Source organism: Bubalus kerabau, chromosome 1 (assembly GCF_029407905.1).
Source record: "Bubalus kerabau isolate K-KA32 ecotype Philippines breed swamp buffalo chromosome 1, PCC_UOA_SB_1v2, whole genome shotgun sequence".
In the NCBI taxonomy this organism is placed as follows: domain Eukaryota; kingdom Metazoa; phylum Chordata; class Mammalia; order Artiodactyla; family Bovidae; genus Bubalus; species Bubalus kerabau.
In genome coordinates this window covers 157,434,875-157,454,788 of record NC_073624.1, presented here as the reverse complement: position 1 = coordinate 157,454,788, position 19,914 = coordinate 157,434,875, and the positions used below count along the sequence as shown (strand labels likewise).

Genomic DNA, 19,914 nt, shown 5'->3' with positions numbered 1-19,914 from the left:
GAAGTGAGAAATAGATTTAAGGGCCTAGATCTGATAGATAGAGTGCCTTATGAACTATGGAATGAGGTTCGTGACATTGTACAGGAGACAGGGATCAAGACCATTCCCATGGAAAAGAAATGCAAAAAAGCAAAATGGCTGTCTGGGGAGGCCTTACAAATAGCTGTGAAAAGAAGAGAAGTGAAAAGCAACGGAGAAAAGGAAAGATATAAACATCTGAATGCAGAGTTCCAAAGAATAGCAAGAAGAGATAAGAAAGCCTTCTTCAGCAATCAATGCAAAGAAATAGAGGAAAACAACAGAATGGGAAAGACTAGGGATCTCTTCAAGAAAATCAGAGATACCAAAGGAACATTTCATGCAAAGATGGGCTCAATAAAGGAGAGAAATGGTATGGACTTAACAGAAGCAGAAGATATTAAGAAGAGATGGCAAGAATACACAGAAGAACTGTACAAAAAGGATCTTCACAACCCAGATAATCACGATGGTGTGATCACTGACCTAGAGCCAGACATCCTGGAATGTGAAGTCAAGTGGGCCTTAGAAAGCATCACTATGAACAAAGCTAGTGGAGGTGATAGAATTCCAGTTGAGCTATTCCAAATCCTGAAAGATGATGCTGTGAAAGTGCTGCACTCAATATGCCAGCACATTTGGAAAACTCAGCAGTGGCCACAGGACTGGAAAAGGTCAGTTTTCATTCCAATCCCAAAGAAAGGCAATGCCAAAGAATGCTCAAACTACCGCACAATTGCACTCATCTCACATGCTAGTAAAGTAAAACTCAAAATTCTCCAAGCCAGGCTTCAGCAATATGTGAACCATGAACTTCCTGATGTTCAAGCTGGTTTTAGAAAAGGTAGAGGAACCAGAGATCAAATTGCCAACATCTGCTGGATCATCGAAAAAGCAAGAGAGTTCCAGAAAAACATCTATTTCTGCTTTATTGACTATGCCAAAGCCTTTGACTGTGTGCATCACAAGAAACTGTGGAAAATTCTGAAAGAGATGGGAATACCAGACCACCCGATCTGCCTCTTGAGAAATTTGTATACAGGTCAGGAAGCAACAGTTAGAACTGGACATGGAACAACAGACTGGTTCCAAATAGGAAAAGGAGTTCATCAAGGCTGTATATTGTCACCCTGTTTATTTAACTTCTATGCAGAGTACATCATGAGAAACGCTGGACTGGAAGAAGCACAAGCTGGAATCAAGATTGCTGGGAGAAATATCAATTACCTCAGATATGCAGATGACACCACCCTTATGGCAGAAAGTGAAGAGGAACTAAAAAGCCTCTTGATGAAAGTGAAAGAGGAGAGTGAAAAAGTTGGCTTCAAGCTCAACATTCAGAAAATGAAGATCATGGCATCTGGTCCCATCACTTCATGGGAAATAGATGGGGAAACAGTGGAAACAGTGTCAGACTTTATTTTTTGGGGTTCCAAAATCACTACAGATGGTGACTGCAGCCATGAAATTAAAAGACGCTTACTCCTTGGAAGGAAAGTTATGACCAACCTAGATAGCATATTCAAAAGCAGAGACATTACTTTGCCAACAAAGGTTCGTGTAGTCAAGGCTATGGTTTTTCCGTGGTCATGTATGGATGTGAGAGTTGGACTGTGAAGAAGGCTGAGCGCCGAAAAATTGATGCTTTTGAACTGTGGTGTTGGAGAAGACTCTTGAGAGTCCCTTGGACTGCAAGGAGATCCAACCAGTCCATCCTGAAGGAGATCAGCCCTGGGATTTCTTTGGAAGGAATGATGCTAAAGCTGAAACTCCAGTACTTTGGTCACCTCATGAGAAGAGTTGACTCATTGGAAAAGACTCTGATGGTGGGAGGGACTGGGGGTAAGAGGAGAAGGGGACGACAGAGGATGAGATGGCTGGATGGCATCACTGACTCGATGGACGTAAGTCTGAGTGAACTCCGGGAGTTGGTGATGGACAGGGAAGCCTGGCGTGCTGCGATTCATGGGGTCGCAAAGAGTCTGACACGACTGAGCGACTGATCTGATCTGATCTGATCTGGGCAGAGCAGGGGAGCAGGAAGAGTCTTGTCCACTCAAGGCAATCTCCTTTATGGAGGGATTGTGCAGGCTCTGCATGAGGCCTGAAGTCAGGCAGCTTCTAGTACACTGGAGGAGCTCCAACCAGAAACACTTGACCTCTGCCAGCCCAGTCCTCTACCAGACGTGAGCCAAGGAGGGGTGTGGAGGGGGTGCAGTTTCCCTCAAGGGAGTCATCAGTTCTTTACAGAGGATTGTTCCTAAGTGAACTAGGGAATCTGGGAAATAGCAGTGGCCTGGGTGCCCCAGACCTGGGTTCTGGTCTTATCTCCATCTAATCTTTCTGTGTGACCTGGGATAGAGCGTTAACTTCTCTGGGCCACCAGCTTCTCTCTGCACTTGTACTTCTCAGGAGGTCATTCTCGAAGACTGGGAGTGGATGAAAAGGGCTGTGTGAGCGACTAAGCCTGTGAATGTGAGGGGTGCCGCCCCACTTACCGAAGGAAGGAAGGGTCCGAAGTTGGACAGTGTCATGAGCACAATTAAAAATTCACATTCAACTAGCATTTATGGAACACGTGCCTGGCTACCTGGCAAATATGTTTACAAGGGATATTCTGCTTACTCCACACCCAGCGTGGTAAGAGGGCGCATGGCTGGCCCTGTTATCCAGGTAAACCTTGGAGGGGTTAAGAAATGTGCTCAGGTCACAGAGGTCCAGAACCATGGAACCAAGATGCTAAGGCAGGTTGGCCTCCTTCAGAGTCACTGAGTCACATGCCCTTCCTCGAGACGGCTTCAGGCCAGTAATGGATGCTGGGTGCTGCATGCACAGATGAAGAAGATATGGTCCTGCATTTGGGGGAGTGAGTCTGATCAGTAAATAATGCCAGTGTACTTTGGTGAGTGCTGAGCATTTGGGTGCCCAGAGCAAGGGGTGTGTACCTGAATTTAGAGGTTAGAGGAGGGATTTCTGGAAGATTTGTATACGAGCTGGGCTGTGAAGTGTGCCTGAGAGTTGGCCAGGGGAGGAAGGGTAGAAAGGCGTTCCAGACAGAGGTCCACGCGTGAGCAACCACATGGAGGGGTGGAACAGCATGCCATGTTTAGAGAAACAGAAAATGGCTGGTCCATCTAAAGCTTGGAGCTCAAGGAGGGACAGAAAATAGAGTTGAAGAAATAGGCAGAGCCTTGGGTATGGCCCAAGGGCTTGGGCTGTATCCTGTGGGTGTTAAGGAACCATGGAAAGGTTAAAAAAAGCCAGGCGATCCAGAGTCAGGTTCCCCCACACTCTTGCACATGCTCAGACTGGGAGAAGACACCAACTCCAGCGCTGAGGATGGGGTAGTGGTGGGCAGCCATATGGTAATAGAGTCTGGAACCCTTGTGGACTAGTCTTGGCAAGAGCTCAGCTGGTTGAGCGCTCAGCCTGCTGTGAGCCTGCATCCCAGGTTCCCAGCACAGGACCAGGCAGCCTTGAGAGATGGTCCAGAAGGGAGGGTGGGTTCCTGAGTCAGGCTGCCTTATCCCGGCTCCAATAACCACCAGCTGTGCAGCCTGGGGCACTTATTTCACCTTTCTCTGCCTTAGATTCTTCTGCTGGCTAACAGATAACACTAGCATCGCCTGGGATTGCAATGAGGACCAGGGAACAGTGAGCAATGGAAAGGGCAGAGCACAGAGCCTGGTGGGGCTTGCCCATGGGAAAGGAGACCCTCTTCCCATCACTGGGAAGGCTCCACCGCCCCCTTCCTCAGTGCCCCCTCCCCAACCAAGCCTCAAAGGAGGGGCAGGCAGTTTAGTATTAAATGGCCTGGATGAAATGCATTCTGCTGGCAATTGCCTTCACTGCCTGCCGTAAAAATACATCTATATTTAAATATGCTGGGATAATTCTTAAGTTTTATTAGTACTTAAATATTTTGGCATGTTTATTTCTCCTGGAACAATTATGGAGGTTTCATTGTTTTACTCACAAAAAAAAAAAAAAAAGAGAGAGAGACTAAATCTCCTTTGACAATAAACCCCCGACAGGTGAATATGGCGCTGTCTCCTGTGTGGGTCCCGTTATAGTCTAGTCAGCTCTCGGGATGTGGAGGCAGAGTCAGGGAGGAGTGGACCAACCTCAGAGAGGCCCCAGACATCTCCCATTTGGCCCTCCCCTCTGCACTGAGGCTGCCTGGAGGGACCACGTGTTCTCTGGCTCCCACTGAGTTCAGCCAGTGGGCAGCTGCATCCAGCAGGAGACCCCAGGGAGGGAAAAAAGACAAGTTGGAGTGCTGGACATATGATTTCCTCCCTTTGGGGTCTGAGGGACTCCTGTCCGGGCTCTCTCAGCCTCCCGATTACCGCAACTGCTCCCTCCTCCTGGTGCTCAGAGCTGGCGTGCTTAGAGCACTCCTGGTCCTGCGAGCTGCGGTGCGCTGTGCTGTGTGCTGAGCTGTGTCCACACTTCTCCTCCATTCTGGCCCCGCTGAGCTGTGTCCACGCTTCTCCTCCATTCTGGCCCCACTCTTGTCAACAGCCCCTTATCAACTCTTTCTCAGTCGCCCGTCAGAGCAAGCCAGCTGTCTCCTACAGGGACCCTGGTGGACACCAAGCCCTAGGTAGGCCTTTGCCATTGAGGCAAAGGATTGGAAGTGATATCTTTCACTTGATATCTTTCTGATGAATATATCAAGGCCCAGAGAGGTTGCCCACCCTTCCCAAAGTCACACAGCTTGCAAGCAAAGGAAGCAGGGCCAATGACCAAGACCACTGAACACAAGCTCCAGATTCTTCCCACTCCTTCACAGCTGCCGGTGCTGGACGGTTAGATGGAGTGATGGAAAAAAACAGAGGCTGATCCTTCTTCCACTTTGGACAGACACTGCTCTCACTTGCTATCTGAACTGCCTGCAGTCCCCTTCCTAGGACAGGTTGGGGTACCGGAGGAGGGAAGAGCAGCTCAGCAACAAGGGGGAGACTGAGAACTGCCTCAGTTTTTCTTTTAGCTATGTGACCTTCAGCAAGTTACTTGAAATCTCTGAGCTTCCATTTCTGGTTTGCATCAGAGAGATAATACTTACTGGGTAAGTAAGGCTCAGAGCCAAAATAACCTCTTTAGCCTTAAAGCAGTCTAATAATGAAGGGTTACTGAGCAAGCACTGCGTGACTTGGAATGTTCTAAGCACTTTATGCGTAATGTCCAATTGAGGCAGCTGCTGCTATTGTTATCCCCATTTGACAGATGTGAATACCAAGGCACAGAAAAATTAGGTGGACCATTTCTACTCCCTACCCCCATCCCATAGCTGCCATCTGAACACAGGCAATCAGGCCCCAGGGCCCACTTCCAATCCTTGCCAAGGAGGAGCTGGAGGGGCCTTAGGCTGCACCCAGCCCAGGTGACCTGACAGCTGAGGAGGTCAGGTTGGGCAGAGCAAGCACTCTGGCCAGTATCACGCAGTGATGGAGTGCAGGGCCTCTTGGCCCCAGATCCATGGTTTGTCCCTGTGGATTTAACAGAATACCACTGACTAAAGATTAGCATTTGCAAACAAGTGGTTGGTCTCTCCTTCACTCCTCTTCTGTGTGAAAGGAGGGAGCACTGATGTGGCATTCGGGGAGGCCCTGCGCCCTCCTGCCCACCTGCGCTGATGCAGGTATCTGTCCTCCGAGTGCCAGGTCCAGCAGGAGCGTTTTTCTCTTGAATAGATGGGCTGAGCTGCCTGGAGGTGAGCACTGCAGGTGAATTGGCCTCACCCCCACCCCCTGCAGACACAGACCCTAGGCCTGTCGAGAGTGGAGATGCCTTGACCTAGGAAAGGGAGGGAGCTGGGCTTTGAAGCTGAACAGTGTACTGGTTGGGCTGTGTGTGCCACAAACACTCCAGGCTTCAATGCCCAGCTCTGCCGAGGCCTAGTTCTGTGGCTTTGGGTAATTTATTTCTCCCCTCTGAGCCTCGGTTTCCTCATCTGTAAAATGGGCATCTGTAACAGCACAAGACTTATGGCCGGTGTGGTATTATAATATCTAACAAAGGGTACACAGGGGCACTAATCAATCAGACCTGGGGCCTGACACGAACACCAACACTGTTACCCTGGAGTCACCTGAACTGATTATCAACCATCAGAGAGAAATGCTCGCAAGGGGTCCCAGAGCAGATGCTCCATAAACAGAAGCCATGGTTTTACTTGTAAATTTCAAGTACTCTGGTCTCCTTCAGGTTGTGACATTTTTGACACTCCAATCCTTTACAGCACATGACGGAAATTTCATGACCGCAACTCCAGGTGCAGGGAGAATGCCAAGCACTCGTGGAAAGGTTTTGTCCAGTCCTTCACATGTTGATGGAGCAGGCCTTCTGCACGGCGCTGGGCGGGGGCAGGGAAGAACACAGCAGCCTCTGTTTGCAGGGGGACTCAGAGCATGGGGAGAGTCACAGAAACAAGCTGGGACAGAAAGTCGGGAAGAAAGAAAGACTGAGTGCAAGGCAGGAGGCTGACCAGGACGGTGAGACGGAACACAGGCTCCGAGTGCAGACCCTTTAGTTTCCCAGCTGAGATCTTGGGCACGTCAGTGAACCCACCCACCCTGCCCCTATCCACACAGTTCCTGATCTGTTTCATGGGGATGCTAATATTTATCCCAAAGCCTTGCTGTGGGGACTGACTGAGGTCCTGCCCTGTTGAAGCAGTTGCACAGGTCTCAGCATTGTAGTCTCCCCCTTCCCAACACACAGCTGGGCTTACGGAGGGAGGGAACCCTCACTCTGGTCGGGGTGGTCTGGAAAAGTTTCATAGAGGAGGCAGTGGGGAGCTGTCTTGATGGGTGAGAGGGGCTTTGAGAGGTGGAGAAAGCTGAGGGAACAGAGTCAGAAGGAGGGGAGGGCAAATGGGGCCCCAGAAAGAAACCCCAGGCAGCAGGGATGGGCGATGTGACAGCCAGTTGCTCCAGGGTTTTGCTGATCATCCTCCAGAATCATCACAATTTGGAGCGGGAGTAATAGCTTCTATCTAAAGAGGCCAGATTCGTATCATCTGACTCAAGAAGCAAACCCCAGTGGAAGCTACCAGAAGGTTTCTAGCCATGAAGCACCAAGGTTGGGAGCTCTGAGTGGAGCTGAGAGGGGGCGGGGAAAGGGGAGGCCCCGGGTGGGCTGACCACAGGATGGTACATGGACTAGATGGCCATCCTGTCTTGGGCAGCCCACTCAGGCCCGCCAGCCCCCTGGGCAAAGGCCCCTTTCCCTTAGCCTAGAAGTTACTAGGAGAAGAAGACGGGGGCAGAGAGTTGGGTAGAGAGGGAAGAAAGCCCAGACTTGGGGGTAAAACCTCCTTGTTCTCGCTCAGATGCAGCAGCAGGTGCCCCAAGCTCTCCAGACCAGGTCCAGGGCATCTGCCCCAGGCCTGGCCAAGTGGGACTGAGCCAGGTCAGAGCTTGTCTAGGCTTCAGTTCCTCCTCTTGAAAATTTGGTTGTGACCCTCTCCCAGCTTTCTGTCAAGCCCACCTAAAAAAGGGGCCGGAAAGTAAGCCAGTAGCAGGGCCTCCATGGCCAAGGGAAACCCCAGCTCTCATTATCTAGCCGGTTTAGACAGAGCTGGGGGAAGAGACAGAGGGGGTCTGAATACTTCTTGTCTCCAGGTAGGAGAGCCGTTTCAGTCTCCACCCAACTAGTGGGTCTTCTGTTAGAAAGAATCTGGATTTAATGCTAGAGAAAAAGTGGTTCCGAAGGCCTATGAGTTGCCCCCACCCCACCCCAGCTTCCACACTACTTGCTTCTCAGCTCAGCCAGTAGGAGAGCGGCCTCAACACCCTACAGCTGCTCTTAGAGGGTGTGCTTGTGATAACCAAATCCTAGGATGGAATCCACGAAGGATTCCTCTTCCAGGTCATCCATTTTACAGATGGCAAGACTGAGGCCATCCAAGGCAGCAAAGGTACAGCTAGATGGAGCAGAGCCCAGATGAGAGGTAGGACCCAGGACTCCTGCCTGCCTTTCTCTCTGCCATGGACGGCTTTGTTACTGGGGTCCCAGAGCTCAGACATGTACTTTAAGGAGTCCATCCCCCTTTCTTGCATCAGAGGCAGAAAGTCAGACGTCTGTGCATTTTTCTGAAGAGAGGATATCCACAGCATTTGTTGGATTTCTAGATAGTTTGTATCTTCTTGCCCCAAAATGTTTTAAGAAAAACAAAAGAACAGCAGGCACTCATTGCTGAGTTCAGCTTGTCTCCATCCCTCCACCTGGAGGCAGGGAGCCCCTGCAGCCCCCTCCCCACTGGGAGGCAGGTCCCATCTTTAGTCTGGAAGTCTGCTGTCTCCATAGAGAAGGCAGGTCCCCCTCCATGTCTCTGACACGTTTCCCTATGCCCCGAGCAGGGGTGCTAACTCATGCTTACTCACATCTCCTCGAAGCTCATCCCACACAACCACCCTGATCCCAAGAATCCTGGGAACTTGGGGTGGAACTGCCAAGAGAAAATGCTAGGATGCCACTGCCACTTCCGCCTCCCTCCTCATCATTGCCTGAAATGCTGGGAAAGCTTTAGGATCATCTTGGGTAGCCTTCTCATTTCATAGAGGGGAAGATGAGCCCAGTAAAGGGAAGGACCATTCTCACATTCACACCTGTTCTAAAGGTAGGGCCACTGGAATCAGCAGAGGTCCCTCCTCCACCTGGAGGCCCCACATGGTTTAACTGTGAGGTTGAACATTTTGAGGGAAGAGCCTGTGTGCAGCAACGAGCCGCTGGTTTGGGCATCTCCTGTGGGCCTCAGGCTATGAGCTCTCATCATCATGGGTACAGCTGACCCTGAGAACCATGAGAACCACACACAGATAGGCTCAGTAAACCAGGATTTTATAAAGAACATAAAAGGCCCAGTTCATTCACTGTACATTCATGCATTCAACCAATTTGTATTAAGTTGTTATATACCATGTGCTAAGGAAGAAAGTAGGGAAAACCACTAGATCATTCAGGTATGACCCAAATCAAATCCCTTACGATTATACAGTAGAAGTGAAAAATAGATTCAAAGGATTAGATTTGATAGACAGAGTGCCTGAAGAACTATGGACAGAGGTTCGTGACATTGTACAGGAGGCAGTGATTAAGAATATCCCCAAGAAAAAGAAATGCAAAAAGGCAAAATGGTTGTCTGAGAAAAAAAAGAGACGTGAAAGGTAAAGGAGAAAAGGAAAGATATAAGCATCTGAATGCAGAGTTCCAAAGAACAGCAAGGAGAGATACGAAAGCCTTCCTCAGTGATCAATGCAAAGAAATAGAGGAAAACAATAGAATGGGAAAGACTAGAGATCTCTTCAAGAAAATCAGAGATACCAAGGAAACATTTCATGCAAAGATGAGCACAATAAAGGACAGAAATGTTATGGACCTAACAGAAGCAGAAGATACTAATAAGAGGTGGCAAGAATACACAGGAGAACTGTACAAAAAAGAGCTTCATGACCCAGATAATCACGATGGTGTGATCACTCACCTAGATCCAGACATCCTGGAATGTGAAGTCAAGTGGGCCTTAGGAGGCATCACTATGAACAAAGCTAGTGGAGGTGATGGAATTCCAGTTGAGCTACTCCAAATCCTGAAAGATGATACTGTGAAAGTGCTGCACTCAATATGCCAGCACATTTGGAAAACTCAGCAGTGGCCACAGGACTAGAAAAGGTTAGTTTTCATTCCAATCCCAAAGAAAGGCAATGCCAAATAATGCTCAAACTACCACACAATTGCACTCATCTCACATGCTAGCAAAGTAATGCTCAAAATTCTCCAAGCCAGGCTTTAACAGTACATGAACTGAGAACTTCCAGATGTTCAATCTGGATTTAGAAAAGGCAGAGGAACCGGAGGTCAAACTGCCAACATCCATTGGATCATCAAAAAAGCAAGAGAATTCCAGAGAAACATCTACTTCTGCTTTATTGACTATGCCAAAGGCTTTGGCTGTGTGGATCACAACAAAATGTGGAAAATTCTTAAAGAGATGGGAACACCAGATCACCTCACCAGATTACCTGCCTCTTGAAAAATCTGTATGCAGGTCAAGAAGCAACAGTTAGAACCAGACATGGAACAACAGACTGGTTCCAAATTGGGAAAGGAGTACATCAAAGCTATATCACCCTGCTTATTTAACTTATAGGCAGAGTACATCATGTGAAATTCTGGACTGGATGAAGCACAAGCTGGAATCAAGATTGTCGGGAGAAATATCAATAACCTCAGATATTCAGATGACACCACCCTTATTGCAGAAAGCATAGAAGAATTACAGAGCTTCTTCTCTTGATAAAATTAAAACAGGAAAGTGAAAAAGTTGACTTAAAACTCAACATTCAAAAAACTAAGATCATGGCATCCAGTCTTATCACTTCATGGCAAATAATGGGGAAACAATGGAAACAGCGACAGACTTTATTTTGGGGGGCTCCAAAATCACTGCAGATGGTGACTGTAGCCATGAAATTAAGAGATGCTTACTCCTTGGAATAACAGCTATGCCCAACCTAGACAGCATATTAAAAAGCAGAGACATTACTTTGCCAACAAAGGTCTGTCTAGTCAAGGCTATGGTTTTTCCAGTGGTCATGTATGGATGTGAGAGTTGGACCATAAGAAAGCTGAATACTGAAGAATTGATGCTTTTGAACTGTTGTATTGGAAAAGACTCTTGAGAATCCCTTGGACTGCAAGGAGATCCAAACAGTCAATCTGAAAGGATATCAGTCCTGAGTGTTCATTGGAAGGACTGATGCTGAAGCTGAAGCTCCAATACTTTGGCCACCTGATGCGAAGAGCTGACTCATTAGAAAAGACCCTGATTCTGGGAAAGATTGAAGGCAGGAGGAGAAGGGCATGACAGAGGATGAGATAGTTGGATGGCATCACCAATTCAATGAAGATGAGCTTGAGCAAGCTCCAGGAGTTGGTGATGGACAGGGAAGCCTGGCATGCTGCAGTCCATGGGGTTACAAAGAGTCAGACACAACTGAGTGACTGAACTGAACTGAGTGAAACAATCATGATCAAGAAAGACTGTGATATCTTGAGACTCACACTCTGGCAGAATAACAGCATGACCAAGCTTCCACTATAGGAGGAGAACTATGTGTGATTCCTTATGGAGTTTACAGCAGCATAATTATATCCAGCATCCTTGAGACGATGTTAACTGCCAATTTCTTCTCTTCTTTCAGTTATTGGTGAAATCCTTAGCCCCTAGCAGCTGATGAAACCCTTCTTCCCTCCCATCTGTCCCTCCTTCCTTTAGGGCTTAATATGTACCATACGCTAGAGGAGATGCTGGGAATGCAGACAGGGCTCTAGGAAGGAGGCAGACTGGACATTAGATCATTATAAGGCAATGTGACTGTATTTTGGTGATGTGCACGCCTGGGGTATCATGGGAGCTCACAAGAGGGGGCCCTAGCTCATACTGGGGCATCTTTAGTATATATATTTTTTCAAACTTCAAATTTTTAATTTTGTATTGGGTTACAGCCGATCAACAATGCTGTGGTAGTTCCAGGTGAACAGTGAAGGGACTCGGCCATCCATACACATGTATCCATTCTCCCCCAAGTGCCCATCCCCTCCAGGATGGTGCATCAGATTGAGCAGAGTTAAATGTGCCCTACAGTAGGTCCTTGTTGGCATTCTGGAGCATCTTAGTCAGCTTCTGCAGGAAGTGAAGCCGGAGCACCTTCTTTCACTTTGCTGAGCATCTGCTGAGTTCTAGACACTGTGCTGGGGGCTGGGCCCAGAGTAGTGAGGCCAGGCCAGACCCTTCCCATGTGCACCTCTCCTCCTAGCGGGCCAGACTTCATCACCCAGTCCCAGTGGATATTTCTGCTTGTGCTGTATAGCTCTGGGGCCCTCTTCCCTACATCCATGGTTTGCCTGTCTGGCCTATTTGATCTGCGATGGACTGTCTCATTTACCTTCAAAAGGCCTCCTCACTCATGGAAGAAGATGCTAATTTTCTGCCCTCAGAACTACTTAGAATTCTGGTCTTCACCTACCACGTTTCTGGTGTTCCCCTACCTCCTCGAGCACAGGGCTGAGGACTATCTCCCTGCCACTGCACATATCCTGCAGAGGGTCTGGCCCACTCACCCCTGCACAAGGAATCCTATAGAGCCCACTCTGTCCCACTCAGAACCACCTCTGTTGCTCATATTGCCAGGGCAGGAGGAGACCACGCGTGAACACAAGAAGAGTGACTTCTAGATCGAATCCCAAGGAAGCAGTTCCTCCACTACAGACACATGTTTCCTATGCCTCCCTGTGTCAGCTCTGTGCCCTGAGCTGGTGGTGCTGGGGTCTTAAATCTTGTGGGCTCCACATGCTATTGCGTGCATGTGTGTTCAGTCACTCAGTCTTATCCAGCTCTTTGTGACCCCATGGACTGTAGCCCAGCAGGCTCCTCTGTCCATGGGATTTTCCAGGCAAGGATAGTGGAGTGAGTGGCCATTTCCTCCCCCAGGAGATCTTCTCCACCCAGGGATCAAACCCGAGTCTCCTGTGTCTCCTGCCTTAGCTGGTGGATTCTTCACCACTGAGTCACCCATTAGTGCAATTCAAAAGTAAAATTAATTGAAACTGTTAAATGTAATTCAGGTACACAGAGGTTTAAATAGCATAAGCGATATAGCCACTGTACTTAGCAAAAACTATTTTATATTTTTTATATAAGCCTTTTTATTCCAAACCAAATTTCAATGAAAAAAAAAAAAGATCAATTTCTCACTTGTGGGTCTCCATATTGTTCAAGTCGAGGAACAGAATCAAAATTGAAATTTGGGTTTGTACCCACAGGGAAAGTGTCTGGTGGTCGAAGTACAAACACTATTCGCTGTAAATCTGCTGTGCAACCCTGAGCAAGTCATTTCAACTCTCTGTTTTAGTCTTCCTATCTATAAAATCAAGCTAATACCTGACTTGTGGGACTAGCAAGTGAAAAAAGAAAAGTGAGGGTGCTTTACATGGTTATCACTTGATCACTTGTTTGTTTTTTTCTTTATTGGTTGCCTTCTTGGAATCACTCGGTACTGAGGGCTGGGATTAAAAAGCAGAATACTGCCCACATGAGGGGGTCCCTTCTAATTGTCTTAATCTCATAGGGACACCTAGTTTCCAAGAACTGAGGAATGGTGTCCCTATAGGGGGCTCACTGGGAGGTAAAGTGTCTACACGTCAGGCTTAAGATGTCTACACTTCAGTAGAAATACAATTTTCAAGGGCCCCGGAGTTTGTTCCGAGGTTTGGGATGAAAGGGACAATAGGCAGGTTTACCTTCAAAAGGCAGTGCTCACTTCTGTAGCTTCCTCACTCCATCCGGAGCCACCGCTTTGAATTATACATGAGGCGTTTGCAGGAGCTGTGATGATTTTTCAAATATTTCTCTAATTGATGAGAAGGGCTTTGATAAATTGCTGTAGAACCAGGAGCATCTGATCACAAGGAATTCTGTCTTGTTCCTCCTTGACAAATGTTTATTTGACTTAAAGGGAGAGCAGGGTCCAAAGGAACTACTTTTCTCTCCTGGAACTTATATTCTATTGAGGGAAAATAATTCTATGAAATGCTATGGTTTTGTTTTTAAATCCAAACATGAGGAGTTCTCCAAGGTCTGTGGTCTTGTGCCTGCCACATTCAGATGAAGGACTTGAGAGCTCAGAGTGGAAGGGCAAGATCCCTGGGCAGCATGAATTCTTGCTTCCCCATCACGTCCTCATGGCTGCTGAAGGTGGAGAGACAAAATACCTAAGAATCATCTTTCCGCACTACCCAGAAAACTGTCCATATGACATAGTTCTGGATTCTCACTGGAACTTAAAAGGAAACTTTCACAATGTCCAGAGCCCTCAATGTCCTGCAAATGAAGGAGAAGGAGGTCCTCAAACTCCTTGCATCAGGAACCCAGTGAGGTAGCACCAACCTTGACTTCCAAGTGGAATAGTACATCTACAAAAGGAAGGGGGTGGTGCCTCCATCATAAGTCTGCAGGAGACCTGGCCGAAGCTTCTGCAGATGGCTTATGCCATTGTTGCCACTGAAAACCCAACTGATGAACCAGTGTCATATCCTTCTGGGAATAGTGGCCAACAAATTTGCTGCTGCCCCTGGATCCCCTCCTACTGCTGGCCGCTTCACTCCTGGAACCTTGACTAACCTGATCAGGGCAGCCTTCTGGTAGCCAAGACTTCTGGTGGTTACTGATCCCAGGGCTGACCACCAGCGTCTCACAGAAGCCCCTTACACTAACCTGCCAACCACTGCTCTGTATAATACAAACACTCCTCTGTGCTCTGTGGCTGCCGCCATCCCGTGCAACGATGAGAGAGCTCACTCAGGGGATCTGATGTGGCTGTTTGCCCAGGAAGTTCTGCACATGCATGGCATCTCCAGTGAACCCCCATGGAAAGTCATGCCTCATCTCTGCTTCTGCAGAGATTCTGAAAAGACTGCAAAGAAGAGCAGGCAGCAGTTGACAAGACTGTGACCAAGGAGGAATTTCAGGGTGGATGGACTGCTCCAGCTCTGCAACCTGAGTTGAGGGTCTGAAGGCATGCAGGTGCCCTCTGAGACTATTCAACTCCCCTGTGAAGACTGCTCAGCCTGCTGCTGAAAACTGCTCAGACCACCGAATGGGTAGGAACAACCACTGAGTGGTCTTAAGCTGTTCTTCCTCAAACTCTCAAAATGGAAATGGGTTGATGGCAAATAGTTGTTTGGAAAAAACTCACCTAAGAGCCAGGATACATGGGCACCAACCCCCAAGAACATCAGGATAGACCTCAGCCACAGACCAAAGCAGTGGCCTGCAGAGCCAGGCATTAATTTCTGCTTGCTGGCTTGTGATGGGGTCCAAGGGCCCCAGGGGAGGGCATCAGAGAGGTGGAGTTGGGGGAAGAGTGAGGGAAGATGGGCACTAACTTGGGGCCTTGAGCAATGACTTTTGCTAATGCTATGGCTCAAAATTCTCCAAGCCAGGCTTCAGCAATATGTGAACCGTGAACTTCCTGATGTTCAAGCTGGTTTTAGAAAAGGTAGAGGAACCAGAGATCAAATTGCCAACATCCTCTGGATCATAGAAAAAGCAAGAGAGATCCAGAAAAACATCTATTTCTGCTTTATTGACTATGCCAAAGCCTTTGACTGTGTGGATCACAAGAAACTGTGGAAAATTCTGAAAGAGATGGGAATACCAGACCACCCGATCTGCCTCTTGAGAAATTTGTATGCAGGTCAGGAAGCAACAGTTAGAACTGGACATGGAACAACAGACTGGTTCCAATTAGGAAAAGGAGTTTGTCAAGGCTGTATATTGTCACCATGTTTATTTAACTTATATGCAGAGTACATCATGAGAAATGCTGGACTGGAAGAAACACAAGCTGGAATCAAGATTGCCGGGAGAAATATCAATCACCTCAGATAAGCAGATGACACCACCCTTATGGCAGAAAGTGAAGAGGAACTAAAAAGCCTCTTGATGAAAGTGAACGAGGAGAGTGAAAAAGTTGGCTTAAAGCTCAACATTCAGAAAACGAAGATCATGGCATCCGGTCCCATCACTTCATGGCAAATAGATGGGGAAACAGTGGAAACAGGGTCAGACTTTATTTTTCTGGGCTCCAAAATCACTACAGATGGTGACTGCAGCCATGAAATTAAAAGATGCTTACTCCTTGGCAGCAAAGTTATGACCAACCTAGATAGCATATTCAAAAGCAGAGACATTACTTTGCCAACAAAGGTTCATCTAGTCAAGGCTATGGTTTTTCCTGTGGTCATGTATGGATGTGAGAGTTGGACTGTGAAGGCTGAGCGCCGAAGAATTGATGCTTTTGAACTGTGGTGTTGGAGAAGACTCTTGAGAGTCCCTTGGACTGCAAGGAGATCCAACCAGTCCATTCCGAAGAAGATCAGCCCTGGGATTTCTTTGGAAGGAATGATGCTAAAGCTGAAACTCCAGTACTTTGGCCACCTCATGCGAAGAGTTGACTCATTGGAAAAGACTCTGATGGTGGGAGGGACTGGGGGCAGGAGGAGAAGGGGACGACAGAGGATGAGATAGCTAGATGGTGTCACTGACTCGATGGCCGTGAGTCTGAGTGAACTCCGGGAGTTGGTGATGGACAGGGAGGCCTGGCGTGCTGCGATTCATGGGGTCGCAAAGAGTCGGACACGACTGAGCGACTGATCTGATCTGATCTGATGGAGATATTTCACTATTTTCCAAGACGTGTCTCCCCCAGCACTGTTCTTCATGAACACCTCCCTAGCTCCTCTCCCTAAAAGAGTACCCCTGACTCTTAGCATGACATGTCAAACCCTTTTCTATCCCATTCCAACTCACTTCTCCCACCTTATGCCCCCCATTCCTCCCCATTCACCATCCCCCTGAGTTCTAGCCCCTTTCCATCCATTACTTATGTAAGTCACACTCCTTCCGTGAAGTCTGGCCTGACTCTACTCTCATTCTGGACTCTGCACTTGGTCATCACTTCCTCCATATTGTCACAACACTGTCACAAAGGTCTGATCTAAAATTTAATGTATCCCATTGTGATTTCTGTAACCTGTGTTAGACATGAACCTGCATATGACATTAGTCTAACCAGGGAGATTTATTTGGCTTTTGTTCCCACCAGTTATTGTGGGACATGAGGTCACCTCCCCTCCCCAACTTCTCCAGTTATTTCCACTGTGATTAGAGTACAGTTCTTGTGAGTTATTGAAGGGGAATCTCCTTCCCCCTAGCTCATGCTTCAGTGCAGAGGAACCTCTGCTAGCCTAACACTCTCTACCCACCTTGTCTGGCGAGTGTGTGAGAAGGAAATGGACATGCAGGGCATCTTAGTCCATTCAGGCTGCTATAACAAAGACACCTGAAACTGGCTGGCTTAACATCAAACATTATTTATCACAGTTCTGAAGCCTGGAAAGTCCAAGATCAAGCTACCGGCAGATTCAGAGCCTGGTGAGAACCTGCTTCCCAGTTCATAGAAGGCCATCTTCTTACTGTGTCCTCACATGGTAGAAAGGGGTCTCCTTTACAAGGACACTAATCCCCATTCATGATGACTCCATCCTCATGACCCAGTCACCTCTCAAAGGCCTCACTTCCAAACAACATCACATTGGGAATTAGGTTTCAACAAGTGCATTTCGGGGAGACACAAACATTCAATCTCTAGCACAGAGACTTCTTTTCTTCTTGCTACTTTAAAAGCTATCACCTGTAGAGAGCACATCCCTACAAGTCACAGGTTTTGCAGAGGCTGGCTAGAGTAACAGAGCCTGTGTTTTTCAAAACTACTATGATTAGATGGTTGAGTATCATCCCAGGTGTGTTAGCGAGCCTCCCATCTAAAGCAAATTAATGTTCACCAAGTTGGCTTTATCAGGATCAAAGGCTACTGCCTGATCCCTTCCTGAGCAATGGGGGAAGACAGGGGGTGTTATTTTTAAGTCCCCTAAAACCTCCAAAGTCATAGATCCCATAGATACTGAAAGGGTAAAAAGAGAACACTATAAATGAGTTTATGCACATAAATTCAATAACTTAAATGAAATGGTCTTATTACTTGAAAGCAATAAATGACTAAAAGTCACCTAGGAAGAAATAGATAATGTGAGTAGTCCTATATTTATTAAAGAAGAAGAGTTTGTCATTCAAACTCCAGGCCAATATAGTTTTATTGCCATATTCTGCCAGATATTTAAAGAAAAATTATACTGACTGTATATAATAATTTCCAAAAAATAGAAGGAATAACCTCTTGACTCATTTGATAAGGCCGTCACTACTCTGAAGCCAAAATCATACAAAAACAGCACTAGAAAAAAAAGCTATACACTAATACCCCACATGAACATGCAAATATATTCAAGAAAATATTAGCAAAATATATTAAAAAATAATACATGACCACAGAATTAGATTTATTTCAGGAATGGAGATTAGTTAAATGTTTTAAAACTAATGAACACAAGCTATAATATTAATAGGCTAAATAATAAAAGCCACACAATCATATCAATCGGTGCAGAAAAAATTTAACAAAATTCAACATACATTTGTGACAAAAGTTTCAGCAAATAATGATTAGAGGAGAACTTCCTTAACTTGATTTAGAATAGCTACAAAAATTTCATGGCTAACATCAAATTCAATAATGAAGGATTGAATGCTTGCCTTCCCAAAACAGAGAACAAGGCAAAGTTATTCATTCTCGCAGCTGCTATGCAGTATCATACTAGAAGCCCTAGCTCAATAAGGCAAGAAAAACAGATAAAAGGCATACAGATTTTAAAGGAAGAACTAAAACTATCCCTATTCACAGGCAACATGACCAAAGAAAAAAAAATCACAAAGAATCTATAAAAAACAAAACAAAAATACTTATTATTGAGTTTAGCAAGGTTGCACGATATAAGGTCAACATGAAAAAATCTATCACATTTTTATATGCTGGTAATAAGCAATTGGAAGCCAGAATTTTAAAAATCGATACCATGTACAACATTTAATTACTTATGTACAAAGTTCCCCCAAATTAAATAAATCTAAGAAAACATCTTCAGGACTTGCATGATAAACACTACAAAATGCTTATTAAAGGAATAACACCTAAATAAGTGTAGAGACATACTGTGTTTCTGGATTGAAAGACTCAATATGGTTAAGAAGTCAGTTTTCCCTCAAATTGTTCTATAGATTTAAGGCACTCCCAATCAAAATCCCAGCAGAATGTTTTGTAGATATGGACAAGCTGATTCTAAAATTTATAGAAAAAGGAACTAGAATAGCCATAACAAATTTGGAGAAAAAAAAAAGATTTAGAGAAGTGACACGACTCCATTTTAAAGCTCCAGTAAACAAGTGAAGACTCTTTAAAGTCCCTTGGACTTCAAGGAGATTAAACCAGTTAATCCTAAAGGAAATCAACCTTGAATATTCATTGGAGGGACTGATGCCGAAGATGAAGCTCCAATACTATGACCATGCAAAGACCTGACTCACTGGAAAAGACCCTAATGCTGGGAAAGATTGAGGGCAGGAGGGGAAGGAGGTGACAGGATGAGATGGTTAGATAGCATCACTGACTCAATGGACATGAGTTTGAGCAAACTCTGGGACATAGTGAAGCACAGGGAAGTCTGGTGTCCAAGGGGTTGCAAAGAGTCGAATACGACTTAAGAGACTGAACAACAACAAAATCAAGACTGCTGGGCCTTGGTAACAAGTAAATTGATAAAACATGATAAATAACCCAGAAATAGATACAAATATGACCAACTGATTTTTGATAAATTCAATAGAGATGAGATTATCTCTGTAAGAAGTAGCAATGGAACAATTCAATATCCATTGCAAAATACAAAATGAAACAAAAAAAACAAGTTCACACATTCTTTACACAAAACGGATTATAGATCTAAATTAAAATGATTAAACCTTTAGAAGAAAACGTCAGGGAACATCTTCATGACCTTGAGTCAGGCAGAGTTCTTAGAAGTGACATTAAAAGCATCATTCAGTAAAGAAACAAGTTGATGAATGGGCCTTCATTAAAGCTTTTTTCCCATGAAAGACACTGTGAAGAAAACGAAAAGATGAACTACGGACTGAGAGACAATATTTGTAAACCACATACCCGACAAAGGACTTGTATCCAGAATACACAAATAACTCTCAAAGCTCAAAAGAAGGAACATAAATGACCCAATAAAAAAATTGGGCAAGCAATTGAGACATTTCCCCAAAGAAGACACACAGATGGCAAATAAGTTCATGAAATTCAAAATAAAATAAACATCCAAGATACCATCAGAATCTATCAGAATGGCAAAAACAACAACAACAACAAA

At 46.0% G+C, this 19,914-nt stretch overlaps 1 pseudogene; it reads left to right on the top strand.

Moving 5' to 3' along the window:
- Positions 1 to 13,885: 13,885 nt before the first annotated feature.
- On the top strand, positions 13,886 to 14,662 carry LOC129656411 (40S ribosomal protein SA-like; annotated as a pseudogene).
- The last annotated feature ends 5,252 nt before the right edge of the window (positions 14,663 to 19,914 follow it).